This window comes from Cynocephalus volans, chromosome 18, assembly GCF_027409185.1.
Source record: "Cynocephalus volans isolate mCynVol1 chromosome 18, mCynVol1.pri, whole genome shotgun sequence".
Lineage (NCBI taxonomy): Eukaryota > Metazoa > Chordata > Mammalia > Dermoptera > Cynocephalidae > Cynocephalus > Cynocephalus volans.
The window spans coordinates 15,151,612-15,175,901 of NC_084477.1; the positions used below are offsets into that span (position 1 = coordinate 15,151,612).

Genomic DNA, 24,290 nt, shown 5'->3' on the forward strand with positions numbered 1-24,290 from the left:
CAGGAAACTGATTTGTTCAATGATGCATCCCAAGTGCCTGCCACAGAGTAAGTGCTGAATGAATATTTGTAGAAGGAACGGATGAATGGCGCCTTCATGGTAGAAGGTGTTTTGTTCCTGCCGCTTCGAGAAAAGTGGGGGAAACTGAGTCACCACCCCATACACTTCCAGATCACACGTGGAATGTAGAAGGCACTGTGTGGTAGCAGCGAGGACCTTGTATGTTTATGCTGATTAAGAAAACACAAGGGTGTATGAGAACTTTGGCCCCATTAAAAGGGGTACACACATTCTGCACATTTGAAAATCATAGACACAATGAGTTTGGTCTGTGGAGCACGCCAGCAAAGATCGCGCGCGCTTGGTGGCCATGAAACCAGAGGAGAACCAGGAAAATGCTTCCATTGCATTTCTCCTGAAAGATCGAGGCACTTCCTCAAGTCGTGCAGAATCAAGGATCTGTCTTAGACCATAACAGCAGGAAGGAACCGTGAGAGCGTGCTGCAGAAACTGACCCAAAGTTAAGAGACTGGGTTGGTGGCACCCTCAGGACAGTGGCCCCGTCTCCTGTCTCTGTGGCCCGTGTTCTGCCTACGATGCCTCCGTCTTGCCACACAAACCGCAGAACCTTGTCCAGTGACTTCTCAATTCTCCTGACCTGGCTGAGGGCTTTAGAGATGGGAAAAGCAGCTCCTATAATTCCCACTTCAAGAATCAGGCAGGAGCCCCTCCCGCTCACTGTTCTTGTAGCATTTGGCAACAGCTTAGATGTGCATCCAAATTTGCAGAGTGCCTAGAGAAATGTTTGCATCACCAGATAGTCACAAAAACATCTCATCTGCTCCACACATCTCCAGTGGTGCCACTATAAATATTACCAATTTGTCAGCAGCAGAGGCAGAAGCAGCAGCCATCGCTTTAGTGGAAGCTTATTTTCATTTTCTGATGAATTAATAAGACTTAGGTCTGCAGGAGGCAGAAAAACAATCCTCCAAGTACATGATGACCGGAAAGTAAGGACACTCAAGTTGTAAGGTGGCTCAGAATCTAACTGTGTCACCGGGTGAAAGTCACTTATAAGAGACAGAACTTGAGAAAATGGTTTCAGCATAAATGAGAATTAAGGGGGAGATTATTTCTTCATTATTATCCCTGTTTAGTTTTAGAACACACCGATGACTAAGTTTTCATTCTCGTAGATCTGCAAAATGTCATCTATGGCTTGGATATGAGGTTTTTACAGGAGACTGAAGGGGTTGACCTCTGCGGTTCTATTCCAGGCTTGGAGCAAGCAACAAGTAACACAAATATGCCTTTAGAATTTTTTTTTTTGGAAGACTTTAAGGATGTTCATTTTTCCTATTTTATTCTTTTAATCAAGACTAAAACATTATTTTTCTGCCCAAGATTCTTCCTTAGAATCCTCTTAAATAAATTTCTTTTATCCAAAGATTATTGTTTCTACAATTAATGAATTTCCATTTAGTGCATATTGAACACGTTGTAAATTTCCAAGTGAGAAGATGATTCAGGAACTATAAGAAAGAAAAGCCATTTGAAAATAAGCATGAAAGGAAAATTACAGTGACTCATGTACTATGGGCATGAAACAGATGCATTTATCAGAAAATTACCTGATTTCTAACCAGGGAAGCTATTTTCTCTTCAGCAATAAATGGCAGCTCTTGAAACTTTGGCAAAGATGGTTAGAAAAACAATCTGCCTTTATTAAAAGCTAAAATTTGTTTTTTTCCTTTTTTTTGTAATTTCTTTCTGCAAATTTTTCCCTCTCCAAAATTAACTTTTAATTTTACCATTAATACAGGAATCCATTCTCCTCATTAAAAATTAGACCATCAGAATATATTTTGTACCACACTTCCAATCCCACCCCACCTCCATCACCCCCAAGTATAACCAATATAATATTTTGAGTGTAATTACCCACCTTTATAAAAAACTTTCATATCCATGTGGATATACACATCGAAAATATATTGCACTCTTCTGTCTGTTTTTATTACACACAGTAATAATAATTTACAGTTGACATTGTGTTTCATTCTCCAACTTGCTTTTTTTAACTGAGAAATATTTTTGAGATATATCCATTTTGAAACACAGATAGAAAATAGATAAAAAAGATAGCGCTCATTCATTCCTTTTGGATGCTGTTTAGTTTTCCATTATAAGCATCTTCAATGTTTTATGTATTCATCCTTCTATTGATTCTAATTTTTTGCTGCTGTAATGACGTAGAGAACATTGTTAGTCGTCATACCCATGTGAGTCCAGGTTTGCATTTCTCTGGGACAGATACTTAGAAGCTAAGTTTCTAGGGCATAGGGGAATCTCGGTTGCTGCATTGTTAGTTTCTATCGAATTGCCCTCCGGGTAGCTGCAATCATTTATTCTCTCATCAGCAGTGTTAAATATTACTTTCTTAGCCTTGCCAGCTCTTTATATTCTCACACTGCTAAATTCTTTGACAATCTCATGGACGTGAAATCATACTTCATTAGTGCTATAATTTGCATCCCCCAAGTTATTGGTGAGGTTCAGCATCATTTAAGTGATTGACCCGTCTGATTTTCCTTTTTGTTTCTTTAAATGAAATGCTCACACGTCTCATTTTTGCATTTCTTACTCTGTGTTTTATTATTGATACACAGGAGGTTTTTTTTATATATTCTTTCCTTTATTTTCTCCCAACCTTGAATTGGTTTCATGGTATCCTTTATTACATAGAAGTTTTACATGCTGATATAGTTATATTGAACAATATTTCCCCTTTACGGATTTTGCTTTTCTGTGTGTGTCTAAGAAGTTGTCCCTACTCCAAGTTCATGCAGATATGCTTCCACATTTTTTTGCTAATAAATTTAAAGTTTCATTTTTTATGTTTGTGTCTTTAATTCACTGGAACATGTATACTGGTTTTGGAAGAAGCCTAATTTTACTTTTTTTTTTTTTTTTGTATGGGTCACCCATGGTCAGTCCCATTGATTAAATCATCTTTCTTTCCTAACTGTTGGGAAAGCCACCAATCATGTACTATATTATTTTCTCTGACAGTAAAAAATAAAAAGCCCTCTGCTCTTCCGCGGACTATGGGAGCTAGCTGTGAAAGAAGCATGACCCCTGCAGGCCTCAGGTTCTAATATGAACAGCCGCTGGATTTGACAGATACTCTCCGTGGTCCCTGGAAGCCTACATAGACTATAAAGGTAAATGTCATAATATGTCAAACATTTCTTTTCCATTCTTCATAAACATTCTATTGCTAAAAATGAAGAGATGTACCCAGATCTTGGTTTCCAATAACATTCTCCAGTAAAAGGAACCAGGACTCCTTGGAGAAAAGGCTGAATCTAGGACTGGAGCAGGAGACGTACAAAAGGTGCCTGGAGCATCTTGTAAAGCCAGGAGGGAAGGAAGTGCTCAGACAAAATGATGCAATCCCACGTGCATGACGGAGGTATGTCAAAGGGACAAGGCAGCCAACTAGAAGAGTTCCCAGGGGCCAAAGCTGGTGAGCAAGAAAATAAATAGTGCTGGATCGTAACCCAGTAAATAAAAATAAATAGCCACGAGTCCATACTGATATAAACCAATGACTGAATACATACGTGGGGGTGAGAGACAACTCTCCCTTGCAAAAGAAATCCAAGCAATGTATGAGGATACTCTACCTTCGGAGAGATGGATAAGACCCCACTTCTCGCGACTGAGCTGCACATAGTGACTTTCTTCCAGTGAGTACAGGAAGGAGGCAGAAAGGAGGCACCTCACAGTAGGGACACCTGCTAACACAACCTCCACCAGGAAAGCGAGGCATCATTAACAGAGTAAGTCATGTGGTAGCATGTACCCTTGATAGAGTGTCCTAAATACGGCCTCTGTGGTCTTTCTTCCCAAACCCTAACTCTAGTCTAATCATGAGAAAAACAAACATCAGACAAAGCCCAGCTGGGGGACAGTCTGCAAAATACTTGTCCAATATTCCTCAAAACTGCCCAGGTCATCAAAAACAAGGAAAGTCTGAGAAACTGTCACAGCCAAGAGGCACCTAAAGAGACACGAAGGAAAAAAAGGTAATATGGTGTATTGGATGGGATCCTGGGACAGAAAAAGGACCTTGGGGAAAAACTAAGGACACCTGAATAAAGAAAGCATGAGCTTACGTGAGTTATACTGCTCTATGTTGGTTCATTAATTGTGACAAATGAACCTGACTAGCGGGTGATGTTAATGTCAGAGCAGAGGAACGGGGTGTTGCGTATATGGGAACTCTCTGTACAAGTCTTCTGTAACTCCAAAACGATTGTAAGATTTAAAAAAAGGTTACTTAAGAGCAAAGGAGAGGTGCGAGGCTACCTTTTCACGACAGCCAGGCTGGAAGTCCCACAGCATGAGTTGGCAGGTGCTTTTCCACCGTGGGGGCACACGTGCTTGTAGACTGGCTGGCTACTCTTCCACGGCCCTTACCAGTCCTTCAGAAGTTTAGGACAGCTTGATGACAAGATCCAGCAGGGGAGATGATGGAAACCACTCAGTGCTCATGTACCTTAAGATGGGGCAATCGGGGGATTCATTCGAGAAATTTCGAATGCACCCAGCATTATGCAGAGGGCGGACTCAATCTGTGGTCCTAACACCTTCCTGGATAAACACTTTTCTTTTCCACTGAGTGGGAGAAAGATTTCTCAAACTTGAGGACCTAGAAATAACTGACCACCGACAGCAATAATATCTTTACTGCATGAGTCCTACCTCTGATAAAGTCTGTTAGCCCCAGTTATCTGGAGTGGAAAACGGGAATGCTGCCCCCCTGCCCACCCCATTAACCTGCCAGGGTTATTGTGAACATCCAGAGGGAGTATTTAGGCAAAAACTCTTGGAGTCCTATAAAGCCCAATATAAATGAAAACTTTCATCAGCATGACTGGAAATAATTATTACAGTAGCCGCTCATTCCGTATTGAAAATCCAGTTTCTAGTATTTGTTATGTGAATAGATGAATGTTAAGTACTATGGCCTCGCCCACAGTTTCCAGAGCTTATTCAGTCGGTATGTTAGAGTGAGCAGGACTGAAGCCATGGGGTGACCTAAAACCACCTGGGCTGGAGGAAAATGGAAAAGATAGTTTTTTTTTTTCTTAGCATGTATGTGTTCCTGCATTCCCCATGGCTATTTGGTATTTTGAACCTTGCTTACAGGGCAAAATGACATTATTTACATGAATGTAAAGTTGTTTTTCAGTCAGCCTGGAGCTAAAAAAATGTGCAGACCTTGGGAACCCAAGGAAGACATCTCTAAAGCTGTGCCGATGCCACGGTCCAGCAGGACCCTGAGATAACAGCAAGGACGGGAGCAGAAACCAGACAGAGCCTGGGTGAGGCCTTGCAACTGGCCCTTTGCATGGAGTCCTCATGGCTCACGTCCCCTCCCTCCTGCTTTTCATGTCCTACGTTCCATTCCCTCAGCCCACTTTTTAAAAACCCCTCAGTGAATCTGAGACTTGGAGATGGCTTTAGCCTGGCCACTCACCTTCAGGTTTACTGGAGAGATGGGTCAGCCCAACCTCTCTCCCCATATCACCGGTCTCCCTTCCATTTTCACCAGCGTTTGAGTTTTGAGTGGTTTGCTTTGGAAAGGGGGCAGGCAGCCAGCCTTGGGCCTGACAACACATATTGCTTGTTTATCGAGTGGTGTTTCAGGAGAAAGATGCCACCGGCATTACTGGCTTTCCCTGTTATGTTAAGAAACACGTTCACATGCTCATTGAAAGCCTTGCTATGTCACAAAGCATGACAAAATCTCTCAGAGTGAGCACTTTGGGGTCCACAGATTTTGCCTTGCCATCCGTCTTGGTCCAGTAGGGCAACCATAGGCACCATTCCTCAGAAAGAAAATCGTTTCTTCCAGGGCTTGTCATGTGGCTGCACAGATTATAGGCCAAGCTCACCAGCCTGGGCTGTCTTTTCTAGATCCCGACCTGTGCAACGGTCTAGCTCTCTTTGTGCACCTGTCTCCTGGCTTAAGACTGCCTCCTTCTCTTTGACTCTTCATAAATTAAAGCATTAGCCCTCGAGGGAAACATACTGTCACTGTCAAACTGTAGCAGCCATCCTTCCTTGAGGCCAATCACTACAACAACAGCCAGACAGAAATTAGCTTCCCCAGCAAGTCCACACTCACCCTGGCCTGCCCCTGCAAGCGCTGACAAAGGCCTAACTGCACAGCCTTGCTGAGAAGATCGGTATGTGCTCATTCACTTCTCTGCTATAAAAATCAGAAACAGCTGGATTTCTACATTTCTATGGCAGTGCATTCAGACCTTTCTTAGCTTCCGTTCCATTACTGTTTGGGGCACTCAACAGTTGCTTTTAGAGTTTAATCCAGAAATCAACAACACTTCTTGTCCACAGCAATGGCTTATAAAAATCGTGTCTCTGTTCACCATGCCACACTCAAGAACTCTCTGTGGCACCCAGGACTGGGCCACACATCAGGATGTCTAATAAACACACTGCCGATCTCAGATAGCCTTGCTAACCAGCCGTGTGAGTCTTGCCAGCACTTAAAATTGGGATCAAAGACAGGCTATTTGCATAGTACTGTCAACAGCAAACCTAAATCAAAAGCAAAATGACGCTGAAAAGCAAAGAGTTAAATTCCGTCTTCAGCTGCTGAGTCGGCCTGCAGTCCCGGCTGGCTGCGTACATGGTCGCCAAATCAGGGGTAGGAAGCTGTTTCTCACCAGTGAAATGAAATCTGCCCCTGGTTTTTCCTATTTTCATATATAAATTCCTTGCTGGGTTAGAACCTTTGTCGTCGACTGTGAACATCCATATTCACTTTTTAAATCTTTAAATATCTTTGCTACACAGAGATCAAAGTTTTCATGATCGAGAGGATGCATTTTGTGATTTTTACAGACAGAGGGCTTTGCTAGGAGAATTGTCACACCATGAATGAGTGTTGCGGGGTCACTCTCATTATGAAAGAACTCTGCTTTAAAAGGGGAATCCCAAGCGTGGAAACGTTTTCATTAATTTATTCATCCCTTTTAACAAACCTTTAAAAAATCTGCCGTGTTTAGTATATAGTGATGCTGCAGGGGACAGAGAGAGATAAGGACTCCATCTCTGTCTTCATGGATTTTAAAGTCTAGAAAGGAAACTTATGCAAATAAATACACCATAAGGCGGTACAAAAGCCAAAACAGAGTTAGGAAGGGCCCAGGAGGGTTGGCCGCTCACAATGGATGGACTGTCAGGTGGCAGGAGAGACATGGGAGGTGGGAACCGAGCAGTGAGGAAGGGACGGGCGGAGGCACTGAAGACGGCAAGGGGGACTGTGCTGAGATGGCCACAGACAGACTAGGGAACGGCATCCCTACATGGGAGAGGGGACACAAGCCCCGAATACAGGCCCTGGCTTCTAAGAAAGGAGGATCCCCTGGCGGATGCGGAGCTGCAAAAGAACACGATCACAGCTGTGCTCTGGGGACAGCTGAATGAATGCAGGGGACGGGCCTGAAATCCTCGAAAAGAAGGCCAGGAAGGATAAGAGAGCTCAAGATCCTTACCATGAATGACCACTCAGCACTGGTGCTAAAATGCCCTGGAGTTTATACTCTAAGGCAGGGGGTAGGTAGGACCTAGGGGGAAACAGCTGTCTCAGGAACACAGCTGAGAGGACAGGGGTGGCCTGGGTGGCATCTGTCCTGCCTTCTCTCCCAGACTTGAGGCCAGGAACTGAAAGTCACGCACAAATCTCTAATGGAACTATATGCTATACCCTCCTACTATGTAGAAATAATAGAATAGAATAGAAGACTGACAGCTTCCATCTTTACTGAGGACGGGGCTGAGGGGCTTTGCATAATGAATTACCTTATTTAACTCCACCGATAATCCCATAAAGTAGACATCACAGGCCCCACTCTATAGATAAAGAAACTGTCTGGCACCCAGCAGGCTGATACTTGCTAAATATTTGTTATTACTCATCAATAATAAGTATCAAAATGATCCTTTAAGGACACATCAACAGAAAACACTATTTTCCACTATTAACAGATAATAGATTGTTTTTCATTCTACTTTTTGGCGGCTAGCCAGTACAGGGACCCGAAACTTTGACCTTGGTGTTAGCAGCACCACCAGCTGAGCTAACCAGCCAGCCAGATGTTTTTTTAAAATACTGCCTTTATAAGTGTCTGATACCGTAGCCACAAGCACAAGTGTCTATGTACACTTAAGTTAATTAAAATTAAGTAAAATTCAGTTCTTCAATAAAACTAGCCACATTCTAAGTGCCCAGCAGTTACATGTGACCACTGTCCACTGAGATGAACAGTGCAGGTTGGGGACATCTCTGTTACTGCAGAAGGTTCTTTTCAACAGGGCTGCTCTATAATCTCATACGATTTCCTGGGAGAAATCCTTTCTGAAGTGGGAAACCACTACCTGGGTCAGGCACAGGACCTCCTTTGAAGAGTGCTCCACGTATCCACCGTTACATTGCATTTTCAACCAACAATTGTTCCACATCGCTTCTACGTCAGGAGTAAACTCATTAAGTGTCCAGGATGCAGAAGAAAGTCAAACATGATTTTTACTGCAAAAGATTCTACAGCCTACTAGAGGAAGAAGAAATATATTAATTATAATTAGATCTGGTCATATTTGAAATATATAGAACAAAGCACTGGTAGCTGAAATACACAAGGCAGGGAAACTACCTGTGTAGAAGGACTGAACTGTGGCAGATTCACAGGACAGAACACTACGGAGACAGTGTACATAACTGAGCAGAACGACATATTCTACATTGAACATAAAACGATTTGGATAGATCACAAAATCAAAATATTGAAGGAAAAAGTAAAGTGCTGGACATGTAAGCCTGAGTGGACGGGGTGGGACAAACCCACCCTCAGTCTGGGTGGGCACCATGCAATCCACGGTAGCCCAGAGAGAAAAAAATAAAACAGAGGAAAAGGCCATTCTCTGCCTCTGTTTCCCCTGGAGCTGGGATACACTCTGCTCTCCTCTCACGGACACCTGAAATCGAGACTCCCCTGCCTTGGGGTTCCAGGACTCACACTAGCAGCACCCCCAGCTCTCAGAACTTTGGCCTCGGACTGATAGTCACACCATCGGCATCCCTGGTTCTGAGGCTCCTGGACTCAGACTAAGCCACACAGGTTGCAGACAGCCTGTCGTGGGACTCCTCAACCTTCATAATCGCATGAGCCAATTCCCTAATAAATCCTCTCTCATAGGTCTATAAGCATATCCTACCTGTTCTGTCTTTCTGGAGAGCCATAATACAGCCTTTCAGCTCCAAATTCACCCTTAAACCTCTGTTGGGGGATGACGGACAGGATTCTGGAAGCATGTGTCTGTTACAATGAGCACAGGCTCAGCCTTTCCAGTGGATGGTGTTTGGGACATCGCAAGAGGAAGGGACATCTCTCCCAGTTCGAGGGGTTGCACTGTGGGTCAGCAGTGTGGCTGTGAGGACATACCCTTGAAATAGATGTCCCTTTGCAGCCCAGCGTGGTGGTGTCCTCCCTGCAGACCTCTCCTGGCCTGACACCAGCACCCTGACTCCCCAGGCTTGCCTGCCTCTAGGCTGGGGGTCTGTCTCCCTCAGTCCTCCCAGTGCAGACACTGGGTGTTCCAGTCTCTGCCCACACTGGTGACCCCACTTCCTCTGCACGTCTGCACAAGCTCCAGTGCTGGCCCAGGACCGCTGCTTCCTGCTGGCCCAGGGATGGTAGACCACCCCCCCCCCCAGCCCCAGCAAACCAGCAAACCTCCCTGCCACCCAGAGGGCTGCCACCAAACCTTCTCCATGGAGGTGTGCCTCCAGTCTCTCCTTCCAAATTGTCCCTCCTTGGGTTCTCTCCCTCAGCCCTAAGGTTCTCTGCAGAGTTCTCTTACATCTTGTAGTTAGTCTTTCATCAGAGCTTAATAATTCTACATTAAACTTTCCTGTTTAATCACTGTGTGGTTTCTGTCTCCTGATTGGACCAGACCTATACAGTAGCTTTTATTGTTTGTTTGTTTTTTTGTCTTTTTCATGACCGGCACTCAGCCAGTGAGTGCACCGGCCAGTCCTATGTAGGATCCGAACCCGCAGCGGGAGCGTCGCCGCGCTCCCAGCACCGCACTCTCCCGAGTGCGCCACAGGCTCGGCCCTACAGTAGCTTTTTAATGACACTTTTATATAGCAATGGTTATTTTGATGCTATCTATCTGCCCACTAGATGGTGAGCTCCTTGAGGGCAGGAACTATCTTTTATTGCAGGAACATAGCAAAGAGGAGGCCGGGGTGGGGAAGGTGTGTACCAGGTGCCAGTCAAGGGAGGCATTGCAAGGACGCTGGTCTTGACAAAATGCAGCACCATGCAGCACCTCAGGAAGGAGGAAGCCAACACACTGAGCTACCCTGGGAGCAATTTACCCTGCTATGCCCTTATCTTATTTGGATGACATGTGGCTGATTCAATACTTCATTCATAGCAAGTGCTTAATAAAGCTTTACTGCAAAGAGTTAGAGGGATTTTTATAGGATGAAACCAGTGTCCTTCCTCAGTAGCTAAAATAGAGAATTAAGAAACACATGCCCAGATAGACACATTCACTATCTTGATTGCGATGGTGTTTTTACTAGACTATGAATATATCAAAACTTAAATTACAAACTTTAAATATTCAAAATCTAGGGTTTGCCAGTTATACCTCAATAAAGCTGTTTGAAATAAATAAATTACCCACAAAAAATGGAAAAGAGAGAAAAATAAAAAGAAAGAAAAATGTGCCTGGTTCTTTGTATGAGCCACTGGGCTTCCCAAGGAAGCTAAGTAACTGAACATTAAGTGCTGGTTTTGCTCTGTGCATACCTAACATTTACACAGTTTTATGAGTGAAAATGTTTAAAAAGTACAGCCTTTAAATTTTACTGAAGAAAAATTCCTGAGGCCCCAAAAGATTAGGGAGTCATCACGACAGAGCAGCAGATTCACAGTGCCACGAAGGTGGCAAGGCTCAGAGACGGGAGCCTGGGTACACCCCACTCACCAGGTACCAACTATCTGACTTCCAGCAAGTCTCTTAACCAAGTCGAGCTTCAACTTCCTCACCTTTAAAAATGGGATATGATTACCTGCTCGACGTGCCTGTTCAATGAGAGCGAGGACACGTGCCGCTCAGCACAGAGCCTGGCTCCTTGTAAGCCCCCAGTGACAGTTAATCATCATTAATTCTTGCACAGTGGAATGTCGGCAGACATGCCCTATGCATGGGTGAAAATAATTCAGGGGACTGAGATGCTCACCCCCCGAGTGAATAAATGCCTTGTAATGGCACATTCCAGGGAGGTAAGGCTTTGACAACCAGCTTAGGTGCCAGGGACCCCACAATTCCCCCCAAGTCCTATCTTCATCTGAGGATCTCTCCTAGCTCACCGTATCTCAACTGAATTGACAGCCTTTCCAAACTCACACCGATGGGCTGAGCACTAGGTATATATATGTATATACATACATATGAATCATAAAAAGTTCCTTCTGCTGAAAGATAGCAACAGAATACCCACAGGTGAGGACAATTCAATTTGGTCCAGTCGGTCACTCTGCAAGGCATTCAGAGTAGAAATCACATAAGGAAACTTTTATATGGTTTCCTCTTCTCTCAGGCTATGCTCTTCCTGAAGTGCCCAGAAAGAAATGCTAGAGAAACGTGCTAGAGCGGGGGTTTACCAAGAGGCTGCAGGTGCTGGAGTCAGCAGCCAAGTGCAGGTGCCATCTGCCTGTTGTGGCTGACTCGGCCCAGCCCTGTGTCCTGTGGGGGAGCGATGTGCTCTCAGAGACAGGGACCTTCTGAGGCTGCCCATCTTGTGAGCAGTGGGATTCTGCTGCATGCTGTGGGACGTGTGCCGTTTAGCAGGGATAAGCGGGGACCTTTCTGTTCCTCGTCTTCTCTGTCATTGGCCCACCGAGATTTGTCCAAGAAAAGCCTCCATTCTCAGGACATCAGAAAGTGTTGAAAAGCTGGCTGTCTCACAGATCAAAGCAGCTTCCCCATCGAAGATCAGCAGTCAGTTTTAACACGAGTGGAAGGGCTAAGCGATCTCAGACTTCCTTTAAAATAAATGCACTCCCATGACATGCAGAAGCTCCAGCCAGGCGCAGGTCTGTGCCTCTCACCAGGGACTCCCCCGTCCCATCCCCACAGCTCGCAATCAGGCTGTCCCTTCCTGCATGTCCCTCCTGCCATCTCTCCCCACCAAACCCTTCTCTGCTCTCACTTGGAAGCACTCCAGGAGCCTCTGGACCTCTGCAGCTTGCTCTGTCCCAGGGAAAAATGTGTCCGTACTTGATCAAGGACATGTTTTAGACATGTTCTTAATATTGAGTTCTAGACTGTGTTTATCCCATATCTCCTATCAGTGATGACCATGACAATGACAATAACGATGACGGCTAATACTGCATTTATTGGGCACTTACTGTGTGGCTGGTATTGTGCTATTCACTGTATACACTCATTCAACGACTCTAAGAGGCAGATCATTCTGCTTTTACAAATGTGACCTCTGAGGTTCGTGGTGACTAACTTCATGAGATCTGCACGAGAAGCTTAGGTGCTGGGACTCAAACCAAGGTGAGCTGTCTCCAGAGCCTGCGCTCTTCCCATTAGGTTACCGTGTACTTTTAAATTTTGGAGGTTTTTGCTTTTGTTTTTTTCTTAGTTGAAGAATCTTAGAAATCACCTATTCAAAACAGTTCCACTTTAGGGATGAGAAAATTGAGGCCCAGGGAACTGTCTTTTCTAGGGTCACATAGGTTCGTGGTGGAGCCCAGGCTACAACCCAGTTGCTTAATTTCCATAAAATATTATTTAATTTATAACAGCCCCTCTAGACATTACACTTGCCTGCACTGTGCGATGAAAAGAAGGAAGGGTAAAGACGCCTCGAATTCCCCTGGGCTGAACGGGCTTTGCAAATGAACATCAGGATAGGACAAGACAGATGGCTTCTGCCCTGGACCACGACTTAACCCATGCCTGGCTGTTTCAGCAAATGGGCCAGTGTGTCTCCAGCAGGATTAACGGACATGCACCCCACTCTATGATAGGGACAGAGAACAGCGTGCACCCTGCAGCTGTACAGGCAAACTCTTATCCTATGCACTTGCTGTAGACTGGATGCCCCCCAAGCTCATGGAGGCTTCATGACCACTGTGACTGTTGAGGGTGGCAAATCCTATTATGGCCATTGAAAGGTGAAGGCCTTGAAGAGGTGATTGGATTGTAGGACTGTCCCCTAGTGAATGGGTTAACAGTGGTGTTAAGGGGTGTGGTTCTGAGGGCTTTAAAAGAAGAGCACATGAGAGCTTAGTCTGTCTCTGCTCTGCCGTTTTCTGCCATGTGAGATCCCTGGGTCACCATCGCCACCAGCAAGGCCTTCACCAGCTGTGTTCCCTGGACTTTGCACTTCCCAGCCTCTGAAACTGTGAGTAATACATTTCATTTTCTTATAAATCACCCAGTTTCAGTATTTTGTTATGAGCAACAAAAATGAACTAATACAGCACTCTTAGGAAGTCTGCCACCTTGGATAACTTTTCTCACCCTCAGTTTTCTCATCTGTAAAATGGGGATAGTCAGAGTATACACCTCTGAATGTTCTTGTAAAGTTTCAAAGACCAGGTACTTTGCACCCTGCCTGGTCCATAGTCAGGACTCATGAAAATTTACCTGTCATTACTGATATTATTTTTCCTCTCCCCGCCCCTCCACGGTGGGGCTGTCTCTGCATGGTGTTGTGAACAGCTGCCAATAATATAGCAAGACAAACACGCTGAAAGTAGCCAACAGTTCACATCTGTCAGGGACTTGGCCTCTGACTCCACTCCCCAGACTGCACAGTGATAATTAAATACCCTTCCCCCGTGGCCATCAAGAAGCACAATTATTTTATATTTTTCACTCCGGTAACCAGGCAACTGACAGTCTTCACACAATGCATATGCTCCAAATGCTTCGCTCTGATTCATTTTAGCACGTGGCACAGTGGGCAGCTGAGTCACCTGTGCTTCCTGACAGGGACAACCAGGAACCGGGGTTTTTAGCAGAACCTCATCTTTTCCCAGGTATTAGCGGAGCTGAGAACGGATGCAGAATCACCCGTGCATGAATGAACTCCACGCCCACTCGGGCCCAGGAGCAGGGCTTTCAGGAGGCCACAAGGTGTTGAGAATAAACACTGGGCTAGACTTCCAAAGGCCAGCTATGGTCTCGACTCTGACCCCACCGATCCGTGGGATCTTAGACATGGCATTTAATGGCCTGGGTCTCAGTTTCCTCACCTGTAAAATAAGGATATTTGGGTAGAGCACTCGATTACATAATCATGGCTACTTGCATGGGAAAAATTCATTATAGAATGCCTTTCAGATTTCAAAGAGAATTTTGATCAGTCTGTTTATAAGCAAAGCTGTGATTTTTAGTTAGCAGGTTGGGGCTTCCAAGTGAGTTCCTCCCAAGGTTAAAGAAGGAAGATCTTCATATTCAACATATCAATTTGTCTTCCAAGGGTGTGTTCTGCTCTCAGCCACTGATCCAGAAAACCTGATCAAGTTGTGCTCACTGAGAGTTACATAAACATCTTTGAGGACTTTAAGGACCAGACCAGCTGCACCCTTTGGATTTTCTTTTCTTTCATTCAAAGTTAGTTGCAGGCTCCGATGAGCTAAGAACTCTCAATGTGAATAGCCACTGAGGCACTCAGCAAGGCACACGGATGTCAAGTGCATGCAGAAGACATTAGGGAAGCAGCTACAGGACAGAGAGCAAGCGTTTGTGGGAAAGGATTCTCAGACAAGCCTCCTCTCGCTCTCCTGTCTTCTGTCCCTGTCCCCAGCCCCACCCCAATGTCCTCTTTTCTAAGATGCTCTTGTAATCCCCGGCCCGGCCATGGTGCCCACTGAGACAAATTCTGGTAAGCATAGTTGCATATCCGGATTGATAAAGATGGGTTCCTATAACAAATAAAATATTATTCACTTATTGTGTTTATTTAGTGTGATGGGGCAGATCATCTGGAGGGAAGTGAGCAGAGGAGGGGTCCCTCCTGCCCTCTTCTTGTCCCCAGAGCACAATAGCCCCCAGTCACCCTCCCGTGCGTCCAGCGTCTGCTTCTGTTCTCCAACCGAGTTTCCAAACTCCTGTGTTTATTTGCCACAGTATCCCTACTTTTTATTGATGAAGGCTTTAGCAATTAGCTATTAAACATTTAAAGGAAGAGAAGTTATTTTTCTTTGTGGCAGGAAAATGGACAGCTTTCAGTTTTTATTTTATTCAACCTGGTTCCAAAAAAGAGTTTAAGTTTTTATTTTATTCAACCTGGTTCCAAAAAAGAGTTTGAGGTATTTTTGTAAAAATAGGTAATACAGTAATATAAAATTAGATAAGTAAGGGAATTAAAGCAAAGGGAAAATAAGAAAAATAAAGAAAAGGACCTGGAGGCAAGGTTTAGCCCCTACACGTGTGAAAGTTTCCTGTTAAGTTGTAAAATATGAACCATGAGAGTTATTGAGCTTCCTGGTAGCCAGAGCAAAGAGAAAGAACTAGTTAAAAGATTCATAGAGCTTATAACTAAAAAACAAATCAGCCCATCTTTTCTTCAAAGCCACACTACGAGGGGGTCGAATGAGGAGGCAAAATTAACAGCTTCCTGACGGGAGATGGCAGTCCCAGAACGCAGGAGGAACTGGACTCTGTCAGAGCCCGTGGCCAGGTCCAACCTCTCCTGCCCACAGGGCCACCTTGAGGTCTCCGAGGCTGCAACGGGACTCCAGTCTCAAGAAGGAAGGGCACGGTCACCAACATGGGTACAAGGGTGAAAGGTGGGTCCCATCCCGTAAACTGGCCATCTCTCTTTAGGAGATCCACCATGAGCATTATTTAGCACAGCTCAGCTTTTGATAAAAGCAGGGCACCGCAGAGTCCAAGATACTAGTTTTGGAAAGGACCTGGAACACAGCTGTTCTGTTTCCCCACATCAAGACCGAGCTGATAGTTGAATCCAGGTCTGTCTATTCCAAATCCGTGCCTTTAAACTCACAGTCTTTGTTTTTTATTAAGTTCATACATGCTGAACACTAAAAATAAAATTCGAGCATGCACTCCCAGTATATGTGTATCGCTTTTAAATAAATTATATATTAATGAATGAATACTATTATATGCATTATAAAACTGATAAAACATATGTATTTTAAAGGACGAGAGAGTTAAAGATGAAATAAACAATACTAATTTTTTATGTTCATTACAGTACAATCTTTTGCTGTCACTAATATTATAAACAACGTTTCATAATTTTCTTAAAATCTTAGTTTTCTAGTTTATAAGACAGTGATCCAAAAATCTAGTTATAAATTGTTTACTTTGACACTTCAACACCCATGGCTAAAAAATATGTTATACAAAGATGTGGGAACCAAAATGCAATATATGTATGTTTGCTCTTATTAAATAATGATATTCACTTTTCAATCTCATCCACCAATTAGTCAATGATTTTTGTTAAGACCCAGCTAGTAAATTTCCATTTTTCTTGAACTCAGTTGCAAACGAATCAGAAGGAAAGATATTTATATATTTCTCATGAATGGGTTCAAAACCTACTGAAAGTCTTTATTTTGAATATCTCAAACTGGTTAGAAAATTTGCTCCCAATTTTTAAAAAAGTGTTTATGTATGAGTTTTAATATCTGGCACATTATTTTCAATGAAAATATTCATATAGTACTAGAACATTCCAAAACATCTAGTTTCAAAATTCTCTATAGATCACCAGTTCCTCTTAAAAATGTTATTTGCTCACTCATTGTAAAACATCACCTTTCTCTTAATTAGATAGATTGTTTATAATATTTGCTTAGTATCCTACTCAGATTTCTCCTGTTATAACAAAGAAGGCCCCAATTTATATTCCCTGCCTTTTTGTAAAAGAAAAACATAAACATATAGCATCCTTAAGGTCAACAATAGCTTTGAGGACTTTGTTACAATCAGAGAATCTCATCATGGAATGAAAAATTTTCATGGAAATTCTCTATGTCATTATAAAGTGCAATGAATTACACTATTTCTATATCAAGATAACCCGTTGCACTACCAAAAGGCAACATATTTCAATATTCCAGAAGAGAATGAATGAGGCTCCACTGTGTGCCTTGCTGTGGGGTTGGGTGGGGTTCCCCGACAGTCCTCTGGTACCAGAACGTCCTGGGCACCAAGTATAATCAATGACCATCTTGACAAATGGATTGAATGAGTATCAAACATCCAAGTTTATCATATTAACAGTATGAATAAAGCCTAAATTATTTTCATTTTTCAGATGAAAAACATAAATGGAAATTCTAACATCTTCCTAATGCCAGTCAAGCATCATGTGCACCCCCTGGAGTTTTCCATTCATTCTTGGAGACCACAGCTCTTGACGTCCACGTGCTACTGTCTCCCAGTCAATCCCACTGCACCGCTTTGACCGTCAACTGATCCAGGAGCAGAGCTGACATCCTCCTTTGACTACTGAGGACCGGCTCCTGGTAAGACTTAGCAAAGGCAAGCCACGTTTCACCTCGATTCCTCTGGAAATCTCCCTTAAATGACAGTAAAGGGATAACAAGGTCAGAACTCCACAAGGACAGAGAGAAGGGGAGAGACACTCATGAGGGTCAAGAGATGCCAATCTGATTTTAGAAACAGGAAAACAGATGGATGAAAAGCAGCTGAGCTACAACACCAATGAAAGCTGGAAGTCTGCTCACGGTGGCGGATGGAGACTGTGTGTGGAGGGAGAGAAGCAAGACTAAATGCAAACCACAGGACACCCGAAGAGATTCGATATTATCAGCACCCGGTGCTTCTGAAGGCAAAGGTGCAGACAGGGTTGAAAACAGGGGAACTGGGAGAAAGTGTGTATCAGAAGCAGTAAGACCCCAGATCATCACACAGCCAGGCAAGATCTCTGGGATGCTAAGCACAGCTTGCTCTACCGAAGGTGGTGAATTAGGTTCAAGTTGACAGATTCATTGGTGAGAACCTGTCCAGCCTCCTTCCTTACTCATTTCCTTAAAAAGTAGCAGCCAGGCTTATACCTTTCAGGTAAGAGACTGGATAATTGCTTTCTGCAGAAACTGAGCCAAACACAAGTAAAAGATTTTTCAGTTACTAACAGTTCAAAGTCCTTCAATGAGACCACCCGATCCCTAGACAGTGACCCCAAAGTGGAGCTCACCCATTAATAAACACAACCCTGGCTCTGGAAGCTCCTGCACAGACGTTGTGTGCCTCTGTCTTAAATGTGAATGGAAAGCAAAGATCAGCAAGCATTAGAGGAAAGATTCTAACATATAAGGCCAAGGCCAAATCAAACCGAGAAACAGAACCAAGGCGGGAGGCAGAAGCAAACTTAAAAATTATTTCTGTAATGAGTAACCTTTAAGATGAGAAGGAAGTAAAACAATAATGTCAAAGAGCCTTTCAAATTAAAATAGGATATCAGAAGGAAAGAAATCAATGGAAGGGTTAAAAGATAAATTTGGGGAAGTCTCCCTAAAAGATAGACATTTGGAAAATAAGAGGTCAAATAGAAGAAGATGAAAAGATTAACCCAGGAGGTTCAACATCTGAGTGACAGGTGGTCCAGAGAGAGGGAAAAGAGGAAACTGAGGGGAAGAAATTATCAAAGAAATGTGAGGGGGTCTTCAAAAGTTCATGGAAATACTAATGTAGGCTTTCAATTCCATTTTTCCACAAACTTTTAAAAGTATGCTCGTACTATTAAAATATTCACCAAAGCTGAAAGAATATTCATTTCCAGATTGAAAAATTCACCAGATGGGCAGCACAAATAATTTTTATTTTCTTTTAATTTTTATTTTTTGGCAGCTGGCCAGTATGGGGATCTGAACCCTTGACCTTGGTGTTTTGGGCACCATGAAAAATAATTTTAAAAGTCACAAAACCAAGTCATATTATTGTAAGGTGTCAAAATATCAGAGAAAAAATTAATATACTAAAAGCTTCCAGAGAGAAGCAGCAGAGAGAATCAAAAGAGAGGGAGTCAGGAAAGCTTCAGACTTCTCCATAGCAACACTGTAATGTAACCAGAAGACAATGGAGAACAGTTTTCCAAATTCAGGGAGAAAGTGGTTTGTTACATAGAATTCTACACTTCACAATCTTCGTCAAGAACAAATAGTAGAAAGACATTTTCACGAATACGAGTTCACAAAAATTGTAACAAATCTATCCTTCTCAAGCAGCTACTGATGGGTGCAGTTCAACAAAATGAAAAAGAAAAGAGAGAAAAATGGGATCAGGAAACAAAGGGTCCAACACAAAAGACAGCTGAAGGGAATTCCCGGGATGTTGATGGACAGTCCAGGAACCCTGGAGAGGAATCGGTCCAGACCGGAGCAGAGAAAAAATTTCCAGGAGGGATGCTTGCAAGAAAAAAAAAAATGCAAAACAAATAGATGATCTAGATGTTTGAACCCAACAAAGGGAGATTTCCATCTGTTGAAGAGTGTGGGAGAGTATGGGGAGATTTCCATCTGTTGTAGAGTCAGTAATATGTAAATAAAAGATAAGCAAATATTAAAATTACTTAATTAAAAACCTCAAGGGAAAAAAGTTAAACAAAAAAAGGCAATATACCTGTAGCATACAAGATGACTCAGACATATACATATACACACATGTATGTTTTATTAGCTTGGCTAAAATAATATATAATAGTATCTGTGTATATGTAATTAGCCAAGCTAATAAAACCATTAGATATCGATTTAATGTCTAGGTGATGCAGAGAATGTGAAGGCTAAATTCTTATTTTCTGTATTTGGAAACTAAACTGTCATTTCAAAAACTGGAAGAACATGCCAAATAAACTTTTATGGAAATAACAAGAAAAAAAGAGAGTTGAATGGGGCAGTCTGTTGTAAGTGGAAACTTGGGGTGGAGAGAAGTTGGGTAAAACATTAGAAGTCTCAAAGAACTATCTGATTTTTTAAAAAGGTATGGGTATAATTTTGATAAAAGTAAAAATTAAATGAAAAGAACATCAGAAAGAATATTAGGAGCAGAATGAAAGAGTAATAACATTACTGCACATGCACCTTGTAAATATCGACTCAATTTCTCTACCCAACAATCCGATGAGGTAAGTGCTATCATTATACCATTTTTAGACCAGGGTACTGAGGCTCAGAGACCTTAAATAAGTTGCCCAAAGTTGCACAATTATGAAGCAGTGATAACAATATTTTAACCCATACAGCCTGACTCTAGCGTTTTTAGTTTTAACTTCTCTGCTCTACTGAAAAGGAAAATATTTAAAAAACATACCAAGCAAATTCGTGAACCTCTGCAAGGAATTTCTGCAGGCAGAACCAAGAGATTTCCCAGGGAACAGTCCTGGGTCTGCACCCACACATAGATTGGTGGGCAGCTGTGGTTCCAATATTCTCTCCTTGTACTTTTAGGCATGATGTTAGCTTAGAGAATTATCCAACATGGCCATTAAAAGTGTCTCTATAAAGCACCCCCAGAATGTCTTAAGAAAGGCAGGTTACTGATAGGGCATGTGGTGAATGCGTGAATTAACTTACACGCTGTACCAGTGACTGCAATTAGAACCAAGCACAAAGAACTGTGTGGGTCTCAAGAGGGCCCAGGAATCAAAGCAGAATTTTTTTCTTAATGGTCACAAAAATACTGCATACCTGCACTACATATTAAGAAAATAAAGCCTTAAATCAATCTTCCATAGCTCTAAATGTGGAAAAAGTTGATAGATTCTTCAAATATTGATTCCATAAAAACAAGATCAGATGGAAGCAGAAATGACTGCATCATTGACACACTATTGAGCTCATATTCCAAGAACAATTTGCATGCAGCACAGAGAGAAACTACATGCAAAGTCTTGCTCTGTTCGATTGTTCTCTCTACTGTGCGCTTTTTGGTAAATGTTATTATTTTGGAGGGTGGGAGACTCATCTGGAAACAGAAGACATAATGTCATATGTCACTGAGGGTCTTATTGATTTAGTTCTTTCTATTCTTCAAGTGCCACGGGATGGACCTCACCCCAGGAGCATCGATATTATTGATAGTCTTTCACATGACACTGTGCACTTTCAAAACTCATGTTGCTCTTCTTGGGTTTTGGGCCCAAATGTGCAGAGAGGCAGCAGCAACACAGATAGGAGTATCCACAATGTGGTGCGTTTAGGAGAAGAGAGGAGCCAAGTAGCTTTTTGAACCCCCAGTGCAGGCTGGGTTGGGGCTACAGTGAGCAGCAAGTCCATGTCTTGGGTATGGCAACCCTATTTCCTGAACTTTCTCTCACAATCTTGATTATAATAGTGCATCTCTGTGTCAGACCCCATGGTCTTATTTCAGTTCTGGAAGCGTTGTTTGCAAATCTGGAGGAAACCCGCACATGCTTAGATATTCCATCTCATGGGCTCTTTCATTTGCTTCTAAAATTTCAGTGGAGAGAAATGGGCCCTATCTGTTGCTTTTACAGTGAGGAAACCAGAGGGGGTTTCCACTTTAATATGAAGCTATTTCTATTGGACACCGACGCTCTTAAATTTGGTCGATGAAGTGGTTTCTAAAGGAGCTAGCTGGTGGTAACTGCTAGTCAGCACCCTTGCAATCTGCAGGTAAATTAAGCAGCAGATAAGAGAAGAACTGGTTGGAGTAATTTTATCTGTCAAAGAAGGGACAAAAGTTAAAAAATAGAGTGCATCAAACACGTAATTTTTCAAATTTTATACCCTTGAGGCTTGCTACGTTTCTATGGAGATATGAAGCAAATAGAATTAGGTCGTAGATGTTTTGTGAAATGACTCAATTTTTCGAAATTAAATTCGTATGAAGGATATTATTTATGAATCCAATTCTGTTCTAAATGGAATGATCACCTTCCTCCTGTAGTGGGGCACCTACTCCCAAGAACAGTCAAGAATCATGTAACAAAAGGAAAAAACAGGATTTCTTTTAGCTTGGTCATGCGTTTGTCAAATTTTTTATCTTCATGTGTGACAAGTTTCATGACTGCAAGAATTTGAATTTCTGATTTGAGAGAGAGAGAGCGTGCTTGGGGACTGGTATTTGATCTCAGAGGTGAGCACACAGTTCTGTGGTTTCTTTACTGTTCTTTAGGCATTTCCTTATCAGGGACTGAAAAGGAGCTTCTAACAAGAGCAGGAATGAGGCATAGCCACCTGGAGGGCTGAAGGAACCCCCACGCTACCTGTCCCCTCACACCTGTTCCTGGTCGTCCCCTGCTCTTCCAGATCTCGCTTCAGATCTTGGCTCAGCTCCGGGGTTTCCTGACTCCCCAAGTTAGGTGAAGTCCCTCTCGACACTGTTCTCATGACCCCTGCAGTTCACCCTCCTGAATAACCACAGCTAAAAATCTCTAGCAGTGTAAATAGTTGTTTACATATCCCTTCCATAGAGAATGTGCTCTGCAGGAGTGACAATGACGTTTGTCTACTTCTGCATCCCCAATTCCTGGGTCAGTGCCTGGCACATAGTTGGTGCTCAGAAAAATGAATGTGGGATTTGCTGTGGACTGATTGAATTGTGTCCCCAAAGTTCATATATCAGAAACTTAATTCCCACTAATTGTTGAGTGTGGGAAATCCTATTATGATAATTGAAAGGTGGGGCCTTGAAGAGGTGATTGGATTATGGGACCCTGCAGTAGTGAATGGGTTAATAATGATGGTCAGGGGCATGGTTCTGAGGACTTTAAAAGAAGAGCACATGGGCCGGCCCCCTGGCTCACTCGGGAGACTGTGGCACTGGTAGCACTGAGGCCGCAGGTTTGGATCCTATATAGGGATGGCCGGTGCACTCACTGGCTGAGCGTGGTGCAGACAACACCGTGCCGAGGGTTGCGATCCCCTTATCGGTCAGAAAAAAAAAAAAAAAAAAAAAGAAGAGCACATGAGAGGTGGGTCCCTGCTCTGCCATTTTCTGCCATGTGAGACCCCTGGGTCACTGTCGCCACCACCAAAGACCTCACCAGGTGTATTCCCTGGACTGCGGACTTCTAGCCTCTGAAAGTGTAAGGAATACATTTTATTTTCTTTATACATCACCCAGTTCCAGGTATTTTGTTGTAATCCACAGAAACGGACTAATAAAGGACTCATATTTAGAACATATAAAGAACTCTCAAGGTGAACAGTTAAAAAGAATCAAACCACTCAGAAAAAGAGCAAAAGAGATAGACGATACCTCATCAAAGAGGATATGTGAGTGGCAAACATGCACATGAAAAGACGTGCTACATCATGTACCATTAGGAAAATGCAAATTAGAACCGTGTGAGGTATCACTATGCACCTACTAGAACATCCACAATAAAAAAGCCGGCGAGGACGCAGAGAAATGGATCTCTCAAGCATCACTGTTGGGAGTGTAAAATGGTACCTCCACGCTGGAAAATAGTTTGACAGTTTATTAAAATGCTGAACATGCACTTACTCTAGGACCCAGCAATTGCATTCCTGGGTATTTCTTCTAGAGAAAGGAAAAATTCTGCCCACACCAAAACCTGTACCTGCCTGTTCAAAGCAGCTTTATTCATAACCGCCCAAACCTGAAAACGACCCAAATGCTCTTCAGTGTGTAAACGGTTAAACACACTGGGACATGTCCATACCAGGGAATCCTGCTCAGCGAGAAAGAGCACGGACCACGGAGGGCTCCCCAGGGCACTCTGCTGAGGGAAAGAAGCTGATCTCAAAAGATTAAGTGCTGTGTGGTTCCATCTGTACAGCAGTCATGGGATGACAAACTTACATGGACGGAGCAGGGACAAGTGACTGCTCAGGGTCAGAGGTGGCAGGAGGCAGGGGTGAGAGAGACCTTTAGGTGAGAGATCAGTTCTGTGTCTTGATTGTGATGGTGGTGACACGGATCCACATATGGTGAAAATGCACCGAGGTACACACATACACACACACACACACATGCATGCACACGCCAGTGCACCTACAGCGGCTGAAATCTGAATGAAGTCTGTGGATTGTACCCCAGTCAATTTCCTGCTTAGGACATTGTACTACAGTTATGCAAGATGTGACCCGCAGGGGAAACTGGGTGAAACATTTACAGGATCTCCTTGGTCTCTTTGGCATCTTCCTGTCCATCTTTAATTA

At 43.1% G+C, this 24,290-nt stretch overlaps 1 protein-coding gene across 1 annotated transcript in view; it reads right to left on the minus strand.

The window, feature by feature from the left end:
- SLC35F3 (solute carrier family 35 member F3) overlaps nt 1–24,290 on the minus strand; it is a 272,482-nt gene that overhangs the window by 190,578 nt on the left and 57,614 nt on the right. The gene's annotated exons all lie outside the window — the stretch shown is intronic.